This window comes from Gracilinanus agilis, chromosome 1, assembly GCF_016433145.1.
Source record: "Gracilinanus agilis isolate LMUSP501 chromosome 1, AgileGrace, whole genome shotgun sequence".
Lineage (NCBI taxonomy): Eukaryota > Metazoa > Chordata > Mammalia > Didelphimorphia > Didelphidae > Gracilinanus > Gracilinanus agilis.
This window is the reverse complement of record NC_058130.1, coordinates 706,592,218-706,602,843: the sequence shown is the minus strand read 5'-3', so window position 1 is coordinate 706,602,843 and position 10,626 is coordinate 706,592,218. Positions and strand designations below refer to the sequence as shown.

General features: G+C 40.4%; 1 pseudogene; it reads left to right on the top strand.

The window, feature by feature from the left end:
- Positions 1 to 5,440: 5,440 nt before the first annotated feature.
- LOC123242169 lies at positions 5,441 to 6,627 on the top strand (annotated as a pseudogene).
- Positions 6,628 to 10,626: the final 3,999 nt, after the last annotated feature.

Below are 10,626 nucleotides of genomic sequence, written 5' to 3'. Positions count from 1 at the left end.
CCTTGATTTACAGGTCTGCACCTGGTCAGATAGTCTGGCTTCAGTCTTATCTCTATCTTTGTCTGTGTCCAGCCTTGACTATATTTTTAGAGTTCAGGCTTCTTAATTATCAAGGAGAGAATTTTTTAACTCAGTAGTTGCTGGTCTGATTAAGGACTCAAAGCTTTTCAATAAGTCTATAATGTTTTTCCAATAAGAACAGGTATGGATCATAAAAAGGTGTCAAAAGAGGGGTCTTAGATTTTTATCTATTCTCTTATTGGCTTCCCACACTTTATTAGGAGTAGGGCAGAGAGGCTGGTAGTACTCTAATAGTCCTTTTGTTTATTTTAAGGTTGGGGTGATGACCAGGGTTTGCTTTGATAAGGAGGAGTCTGTGTTCTCTTACAGGGTTATATAGTAAGACTCATATGCCTGCAAATGGGTATAATATACCCTCTTTCTTTCCAGGAGAGGCAACCTCAGTGGCAATCTTGTGTGTGTGTGTGTGTGTGTGTGTGTGTGTGTGTGTGTGTGTGTGTGTTTGGGGGAGATGGATCCCCTGGGCTCCCACTCTAAGGTGGAAAGAAAGCTTTCCCCAGAGCTGCCTTTTGGTATAATTTGTGCCTGGGTACTGAACCACCTTTTCCCACTTCAGATTAGCCTCTTGAGGTCCCTGCCATTCCCTCTTATGATCTTTGATCCTGGGTGGAGTTAGAAGCCAGAAGAGAGACTTGAGTTCAAAAGTGAAAATCACCTCAGCCCAGAATAAGAGAATTGGAACCCCAAGAAAGAGTTCCATGCTTGCTACCTGCTTCCAGTTCTTAAATGACAGTCCCATATGTCAGTGGGAACTCAGCCTTCACATGGACTAGTCTGGCAACTGTTAGTTAATATGGGAGTGATTATTCCTTAGACCAGTGATGGTGAACCTCTTAGAGATGGAGTGCTGGGTCCTCTCACCCCGCCCTTCCAGAACAAGTGCTGTGCCTGCCCTTCCCCAGAGACCAGGTGCTATGCTCTGCCCTGCCCCCCTTTACACAGGATAAGGAGAAAACTTTCCCTTTGGGCTATTGGGTGGAGAGGTATGTGAAGTAAGGAATGTCCTCAGCCAGTATAGAGAAGGGGAGGGTAGTGGCCCAAGCACTCTGCTCCTCTCTAGTTCTACTGCCTGTGAGCTGCCCACCTTACCTCCATGCAGTTGAATTGGGGTGCTGGGCTGAGGGGCAGGGGATGTGAAAAAAATGTCCCCAGGCACAGTGGAAAGGGGAAGGGGAGCAGCTCCACCTGAGACCTTCTGCCTTTCTAGTAACAAACACTGGGGGTGGGGTGGGGCTTGTGAAGAGGGCAGCTCTGTGCCCCCCAAAGAGTACTCTGCATGCCATCTCTGGCACCCATGCCAAAGGTTCCCAATCATTGCCCTAGACCTAGTTATTTCCTTCCCCTCTAGTGCTTCTTCCACTGTCATACTACCATTCATTCCTTGCTCTGAACATATTTTGGGGGCCTGGAGAGTACCCCTTTCCCCCTATTATTTCAGTTCCTTATCCAGAGTTCCCTCAATCTCCTTGTTCTTGAGGTGCCTTCAATCCCCAATGTTCTTATGGAATCAGAAGAATTACAAGTTCCAATGGGAATCTGGTCCTGGTCATAGTTCTTATTTGGAAGTATTTGAATTTTACTTTTTGGCTTTGGGTGTCAGGAAGAGAAGAGTTTCATAGTTGTTTTTCTCTAATAATAGTAGTAAATTTTGAATTTGAATTTGAAAATTGTAAAGCATTTTATAGACGTCATCTCAAATGGATCTCATAACAATTCTGAGAGAGGCATTATGGATTTCATCATCCCTATTTTAAAGATGAGGAAACTAAGTATCAAAGATTTTAAAAGATTTTCTGATAGTCACAGAATTAGTGTTACCAGCTGGATATGATCCTAGTTCTGTTTGATCCTAACACTTTATCTAACACCTCATTTGTGCTCTGCTCACCAGCATCCCCCATGAATTCACAGAGATTCCACCCTCTCCTATAAGCTTCCATAGATTTCTTAGGAACTTCTCTCTGAAGCCTCTCTCACACTTGTTTCTCTGGTCCATTTCCTCTGGGAAGGTATGGGAGTAGGGGGGGTGAGGGAGTGGGGAATCCTAGTATTGTGGAGTCAAAAAGATGAATGGTACCTTGGAAATTATCAAGTCCAACATTCCCCCCACCCCACCACTACATTCCACTCCACTATATTCATCCAATCTATACATTCAATCAAAGAGAAAATAGCTAAAAGACAAAAGGTGACTTGCAGAAGATCACACAAGGTAGACAGTGCTTACCGTGGCACCTAGGGGATGTCTCCTAGAGAGGGTGGATTGCTCTGTGTTTTACCTGAAGTGAAAGTTAAGAAATGTTTAGAAAGTCAGGGCAGTTGACTTTGGAATGGCAGGTGCCCACAGGGTAGGCGTGGGACAGGCAACCAGCAGGAAGTCCCCAAGTAGGTGGAGCTCTGGAATAGTGTTTGGGTATAGAGAGATGAAAGGCATCTTGAAATACAGGCTGGACTGTCAGCAGATCTGTTATAAGAAAATCCAAAAATTATAGTGAAGGGAGAATTGGAGCTCAGGAAAGAGTGGAGGGATTATACAAGCCAGCATTGGGGACAATCTCTGAGGAGGATTTAGCTTTTCTGCTTTTCTCTGATGCAATGGGTTATTGGTCAGTCTACCCAATGTTTTGAACACTTAATACCATCCTGATAGTTTCTGATTCTCTTTAAGTGAACCTAGGATTGAAGAATGAGTGGAGACTCTCAATCTTGTATATTGTAGAACAGCTTGGAGGATTTTAGTGGAAGAGACTGTTCTAAAGATCATAGAGCTAGAGCTAGAGCTAAAGGACCTCAAAGGCCATCTATGATAATCCTCATTTATAGAGATGAGGAAACTGAGATTCAGGGAAGTTAATTGGCTAGTAATCATTTGAGATGACACTTGAACCCAGGCCCTCTGATTTGTCACACTGTACCAAGCTTCTTGAGTAAACGACCTCTCTAGGTCACCAGAGAATCATAAAAGTGAAAGAAAAGGGATGAAGCATTTTAGCTAGACAAAATAGTGAAGAACTTATGTGCCATCTTGTATGAATATTTTTTGTATGCAATTCTAATAATCTTCCTCTAGTATATTTTGTAAGATTTCTTATATTTATAACTCAGGTAAAAATCACTCAGGTCATTTGGAATGTGCAGAGAGAGGAGTGAAATGAAAGATGACGTGGATGCTAGATCATACCACCCATCTATGAGTTACCATGGATATGGCAGAAGAAGGACAAGAGTAATTAAGAATGGGATGTAGACAATTTCTGAGTTGAAGGAGCCAAGGAAGCTCAAGGCCCGGGAGGGTTGAAATGACTATAGACTTTGATATGAAATTCAGGGATTAGGGAAATGAGTGAAATAAGAAGACCTTTCAATATGAAGGTAGCTATGCTCTCTGTCACTCATTCCATCTTTCTACAAAGTGTACACATGGAATCATGGTATATTTGGCCTATGAATGGCAGAAGGAAACCTTGGTTTGCTATATGCCAGCATTCCCAAAATAACAGTGAGGGACTCCAGATTGGACAATGCATTGAAAAGGTGCTATGAGGGAGAGGAGAAGTAAAGGTGGGGATGCAGGAAAGAATCTGGAGGTTGTTTTAGTAATAAGAGAATGGATTCAGCAATAAGTAATCATGAGGAGGAGAGCACAGAATCTTAGTAGGATCATGCCTCAGCCCCCAGGACCCACATTTCAACACCTGGGAAATTAACAAGAGCAAACAGCTTACCTGAGATCAATGTGGCCATCTCAGCAAGGAAGAAGAAAACCATTAAAGGTGAGAAAATGGAGCCTGATGGCCTGATGATCTCTATCAGACCTGGGAGCAAACAGAAGGGAGGGGGAAAGGAGGTATCTGATAGGAACCCAGGAACTGGGGTCTGTGATGAGGGAAGGAGCATCATTGAATGTGATGGGAGCACAGGTAGATCATTGTCTGTAACAAAGATATATGGGGCCTGTGTTTGTTGGGCCTGTGATAATGAAATACTAAGGTAAATAACAGAGTCACAAGGAGATCAGTAAATGTGAGAGGGACATAGGAAGGCCTATATCTTGTGACAAGAACACATGATGTCAATGTTTGTAATTGGGTAGAAGATAATCAATAAATGGGACAGACATGCCCATTGGAATTCTGGGGTCAGGCAGCTGCCATTAATGGTCCAGAGTAACTTTCATTGGAGACACTGGAAGGTTTGATAATTAGATTAAGTCTACACTGCCCATCTTTAGATTTAATCACCAAAGGTGAGAACACCTCTAATTCTGGGAGGTCCATAACCCAGGTGTGCTAGAGTGGGTGACAAATCAGAATCAACTGACTGCCCCCTAGGCAGTACTATGAGAAGCATATATTGTGATTGGACATGCAAATTAGGAGGTAGGCACAGGAAGTGACACATAAGTGACCCCTTTAAAAGGAGAAGGTCATCAGTCAGCGGGGGTCTTCTGGTGAAGAGGGCGGCTGATGAAGGAGCTCTTGTGGTCATGGAGGAGTGTTGGAATGTTGGGACCTTGGTGAGACTACTTTAAATATCTTCCTTGAATTCCATGTGGTGAGTTTAAAGACTGAATCTTCCTGAACTTCTCTTAAGAAATTTCTTTTAGTAGACTCTGTGAATGGAGTTTTGCTCCATTCACCTCCCAGCCTCTGGCCCTCTAACTCTCAGTTGAGAGTTAAGATCTACTTGGATTAATTAGAGGATCATAGTAAATTACTACTGGGTTAGATTCTTATTTCCTTATTTCCTCTCTCTCTTCTTAATTGTAAATAAACTTCCATAAAAGTCAATTTTTACTTGAGATTATTCTTAATTGAGGATTGATAATAGTTCAATCCTCTGGCGACCATCTTTTAATATATTGAAAAAAACACCCTTTCCCCCCTTTACAAAGGTACTGAGAAAGAATTAAATAGCTGAGACTCTCTTTTACATGCAGATAACTCTTACTGAGTCTGGATCAAGATCAGAGACAAATTCTGGAGAAGGGTGCCTTTGTCTTTTCATACAATGTTCCTGCAAAGAGCAAGGGAGAGAGGGAGAAAGTTTGTGAGAGGCAGGCCCAAGAGCACCACCCCCAGGGATAAAAACAGAGAAAATGATGCGTCAATTTGGAGGGGAAGAAGGAAGCATTATTAAACTAGTCTTAGCAAACTTTCCAGAAAACTTGGCGAGAAACGGAGGGTAGCAGCTACCACTGCCTGAGCTCTGTGCCCAAGACCTCGCCCCACCCCATCTTCTCTTTCTTCTACTGGCTCCCCCAACATCCCAACCAGCTCATGGACGGTCCCCTTTCACCCCACCCCAAACTTGGGGCAACAACTGGCATACTGCCCACATTGCTCCCCAGCTATAGAAAATGGTGAAGGAAACAACTTATTATGATGTTTTGGGATTAAAACCCAGTGCCTCCCAGGAAGAACTAAAAAAAAGCATATAGAAACCTAGCCTTGAAATATCACCCAGATAAGAATCCAAATGAAGGAGAAAAGTTCAAACAGATTTTTCAAGCTTATGAAGTGCTTTCTGATGCAAAGAAGAGAGACTTATATGACAAAGGTGGAGAACAAGCCATAAAAGAGGGTGGTTCTGGTGGTGGCTTTGATTCTCCAATGGATATCTTTGATATGTTTTTTGGAGGAGGTGGAAGAATGCAAAGGGAACATAGAGGTAAAAATGTTGTTCATCAGTAGTCAGTGACCTTAGAAGATCTATATAATGTTGCAGCAAGAAAACTGGCTTTGCAAAATGTAATTTGTGATAAATGTGAAGGACGGGTTGGTAAGAAAGGAGCTGTAGAATGCTGTCCCAATTGTAGAGGTACTGGAATGCAAATAAGAATTCATCAGATAGGACCTGGAATGGTTCAGCAATTTCAATCAGTTTGCATGGAATGCCAAGGGCATGGGGAACGAATCAGTTCTAAAGATAGATGTAAAAGCTGTAATGGAAGGAAAATTGAGAGAAAAAAATTCTGGAGGTTCATATTGACAAGGGCATGAAAGATGGTCAGAAGATAACATTCCATGGTGAAGGTGAACAGGAGCCAGGACTTGAGCCAGGAGATATCATCATTGTTTTGGATCAGAAGAACAATCCTATATTTTCATGTTGGGGTAAAGTCCTTTTCATTTGTATGAATATCCAGTTGGTTGAAGCACTGTGTGGTTTTCAGAAACCAATATCAATTCTTGATAGTAAAACTACAGTCATTACTTCTCATCCTGGTCAGATTGTCAAACATGGAGATATCAAATGTGTATTGAATGAAGGCATGCCTATTTATCATTGACCTTATGAGAAAGGAATTCTAATAATAATTGAATTTAAGGTAAACTTCCCATAGAATGGCTTTCTTTGATCAGATAAGCTATCTTTATTGGAAAAGTTACTGCCTGAAAGAAAGTAGAGGAGTTTGAAGAAATGGATCAATTAGAACTGGTAGACTTTGACCCATCTCAAGAAAGAAGGTGCCATTACAATGGAGAAGCTTATGAGGATGATGAGCATCATCCCAGAGGTGGTGTTCAGTGTCAAACCTCTTAATGGGGGGGGCAGTGAATACCCTTAATTGTAATACTGGCTTTTGTATGCAATAGTGAATGAGTGAAGGACTACAATCATTTTAACACACTCATTACTAGCTATTGTTTTTGTTGTAATATTCAACTATGGTTGTATCTTAAAAAGTTAATAAAATCAGTAATATATAAAAAATAAACTAGTCTTATGAATACTGACTAATATGAGTCTAGAAAGAAGAAGATAATCCATGGAGAGAGTACCAGATATGCCTCTAATTCTGCTCCCTTTGCAGTTCCCTTTTGTTCTCATCCTGCCCCAAATATCCCAGGTCTCAAGAGACATGAATTGGAAGAGAGTATGATATGACAAAACTTCCAAGGAGGGGGGTGGCATGGATGTAGGTAGAGCTCTGATCAGGGGTCCCTCTGTTTGTGTTAGGGTTAAGATACTAGACAGGGGTTTTTTTCTAATGTAGAAGAGCCTGTCTTTGCTTTTGAGGCCATACAGTAAGGCTCAGACACTTTCAATTGGGTATAACATACCTTCTTCCTTTCCATGAGAAGGTACTTCAGTGGCAACCTCTTTAGTATGTGTGTATGTATAAGAGGGAGGACAGGGTTGTTTCCTTTCTTAGGGAGAGTGTGCCCTCTCTGGGGGAGCTGAATTCTCAATCATCCCTTTCTAAGGTGGAAAGAAGTGTCCTCTTTTCCCAGAATTGCCATGTGGTAGAACCTGTGCCTGGGTTCTGAACTGTGGGAGGCCAATAAGAGAAACAGAGTCTCAAATAGAAAAACATCTGAAACTTTTGACCCCTTTTGTGACCCACACTGTTTCTTGTTGAAAAGTATTGTGGTCTTATTGGAAAGCTTTAAGCTCTTAGCAAACCAATAGTCAAGAGGTTAACATTCTTCCCCTTTGGCCAGAAATGCAGCTCCTTGGCAAGCCAAGGCTGAAACCTTAGTTTAGCAGGGGCATGTTGCCCCTGAGAAAAGTATTCTCAGACTTAGCTTGCTGATAATTAAGTAGCTGAAAGTCCAGAATAGGTTCTTATCTACACCTTGAAGCTTCTATGGCTTTTGTTTTGTCTGTGTTAAAAATACAGCTCTGTATAGTTGTGGGAAACTTTCCTTGTGCTTTTTGGTGAAGGGGAGTTTGAATTTTCATATATAATAAACTTGTGACTCAATGGTGCTTCAGAGAAGCAGTTATGAGTTAACAGTTAAGATCGTCTCCTGTGTCCTATTACTTTCTTATCAACTAAGACATCCTTATCAGAGATGATAAATAGATCTTGAGATTGAACCATTCCATCACCATTCAGATTAGCCTCTTGAGGCCTCTGCTTCTCCCTCTTGTGATCTCTAATGATGAGTGGAGTTGGAAACCAGAAGAGAAACCTGGACTCAAAGATAACAAACACCTCACCCCAGAGAAGGGAAGAGGAAAGTCAAAGGAAAAGTTCCATGCTTGTGCCCTGCTTCTTGTTCCTGAATGACAGCCCTGTCTGTCAGTGGTAACTCAGCCTTCACACAGACTGATCTGGCAACTGCTAATGTGCTATTGGAATGATTATCCCCCAATCCTAGATAATTCCTTCTCTTCAAGGGCTTCTTTTACCACATCACTAACCTTTCTTCCTTAGGTTTATTTATTGTGATTTCTTCCTTACTCTGAACACATTATCTGAAAAATCATAATAAAAAATTAGGTGAACACAGAATAGTATACTTGTTAGATCTCTGGGAAAGGAAAGATTTTAAAACCAAGCAAGAGTTAGAAAAAATTACAAAATGTAAAACAAATAATTTTGATTATATTAAATTAAAAAGGTTTTATACAAACAAAAACAATGCAACCAAAATCAGAAGGGAAACAACAAACTGGGAAAAAATCTTTATAACAAAAAATTCTGACAGAGGTCACATTACTCAAATATACAAGGAGCTAAATCAATTGTATAAAAAAAAATCAAGCCATTCCCCATTTGATAAGTGGGCAAGGGACATGAATAGGCAATTTTCAGATAAAGAAATCAAAAGTATCAATAAGCACATGAGAAAGTGTTCTAAGTCTCTAATAATTAGAGAAATACAAATCAAAACAACTCTTAGGTACAACCTCACACCTAGCAGATTGGCTAAAATGATAGCAGGGGAGAGTAATGAATGTTGGAGGGGATGTGGCAAAATGGGGACCTTAATGCATTGCTGGTGGAGTTGTGAACTGATCCAACCATTCTGGATGGCAATTTGGAATTATGCCCAAAGAGCGATAAAAGACTGCCTGCCCTTTGATCCAGCCATACCATTGCTGGGTTTGTACCCCAAAGAGATCATAGATAAATAGACTTGTATGAAAATATTTATAGCTATGCTCTTTGTGGTGGCAAAAAACTGGAAAACAAGGGTATGCCCTTCAATTGGGGAATGACTGAACAAATTGTGGTATATGTTGGTAATGGAATACTACTGTGCTCAAAGGAATAATAAACTGGAGGAATTCCATGTGAACTGGAATGACCTCCAGGAATTGATGCAGAGTGAAAGGAGAAGAGCCAGAAGAATGTTGTACACAGAGACTGATACACTGTGGTAAAATCAAATGTAATGGACTTCTGTACTGGCAGCAATGCTATGACCCAAGACAATTCTGAGGGATTTATGGAAAAGAACGCTACCCACATTCAGAGGAAGAACAGCAGGAGAGGAAACACAGAAGAAAAACAACTGCTCGAACACTTGGGTTGATGAGGACATGATTAGGGATGTACACCGGAACGGACCACACCAATGTAACTATCAATAATATGTAAATAAGTCTTGAGTGACCACACATGTTAAAACCAGTGTAAATGTGAGTTAGCTATGGGGAGGGAGTAAAGGGGAAAGTAAAAACATGAATCATGTAACCATGGAAAATTTTTCTAAAAATAAAAAAAAATAATTAAAAAAATAGTAAGTGGTAAACCACCATGTGAAAATTTGATCCAGATAAAATTTGTCTTTCTAGGAGAAGGAGGTAATCTAGGAAATAAGGTGATGTAAAAACAAAACATAATAATTTTTAAAAATGTGTAACTTAACCACAATGTGCCTTAGACTTTGAAATTTTTTTTTATTTCCAAAAGTTATTCATGGATCCTATTGCTTTGTTGTCTATATTTCTAAAAGTCTAGGCAGTATTCTTTTCTGCAGTGTGGGATTTAGGTTTTGATTAGTCAAATGTCCTGGATAAGCCTGTGATCTTTAAGTTATCTTTGCACATTTTGTCCACTAGGTGGTGGTACAGTGGATAAAATGCTGGATCTGGATTCAAGAATATGTGATAGCTGTGTCCAACAATTTGAAGGTCTACCATGTTAAAGATGGAACAGATTTGTTCACTTTGGGACAGAGGGAATAATTGGGACCAAAAGGTAGACATTATTTAGAATCAGGGTTAGGGCTAATGTCAAGAAAAGCTTCCTACCAATAAGTGGGATGGATTGCTTCAGGGAATGGTGGTTTCTCCTCATTAAAGCCTTCAAGCAAAGGCTGGAGGATTGCTTTTCAGTATCAGGTATATTGTGGTTGGCATTTCTTTTTCAAGTATGAATTACACTACATCACAGATTGACACAATTTTAGGACTTTCAGAGATGTGTAATTGGAATTTTGTACCCTCGAAATACATTTCCCAGCATGCCTCTTTTGTCCCCACATTGCGTCCTTACGTTTTGAAGATAAGTTGTGAAACTCTGCCCCTCTCTCTCTTCTCCCACTTTTCCCAGTCGGGGCAAACTACTCTACTAATGGTTTTACTTTCCTCTACTTCAAGTGATTATTAATAAATCTCATAAAAATATTACTTGGAGTATTTAATATTACTTTTTAATCTTACGGAGACTGTCTAGTAGAATACATGTATAGAAAGCAATTCTTACTTCAGCATACCCAATACATATTTGCTTGAGGAACTCTTGTGATTCTGAATCCACTGTCCTCTAAGATAGGTCATTATACTTTTAGACAGCTCTGTCAA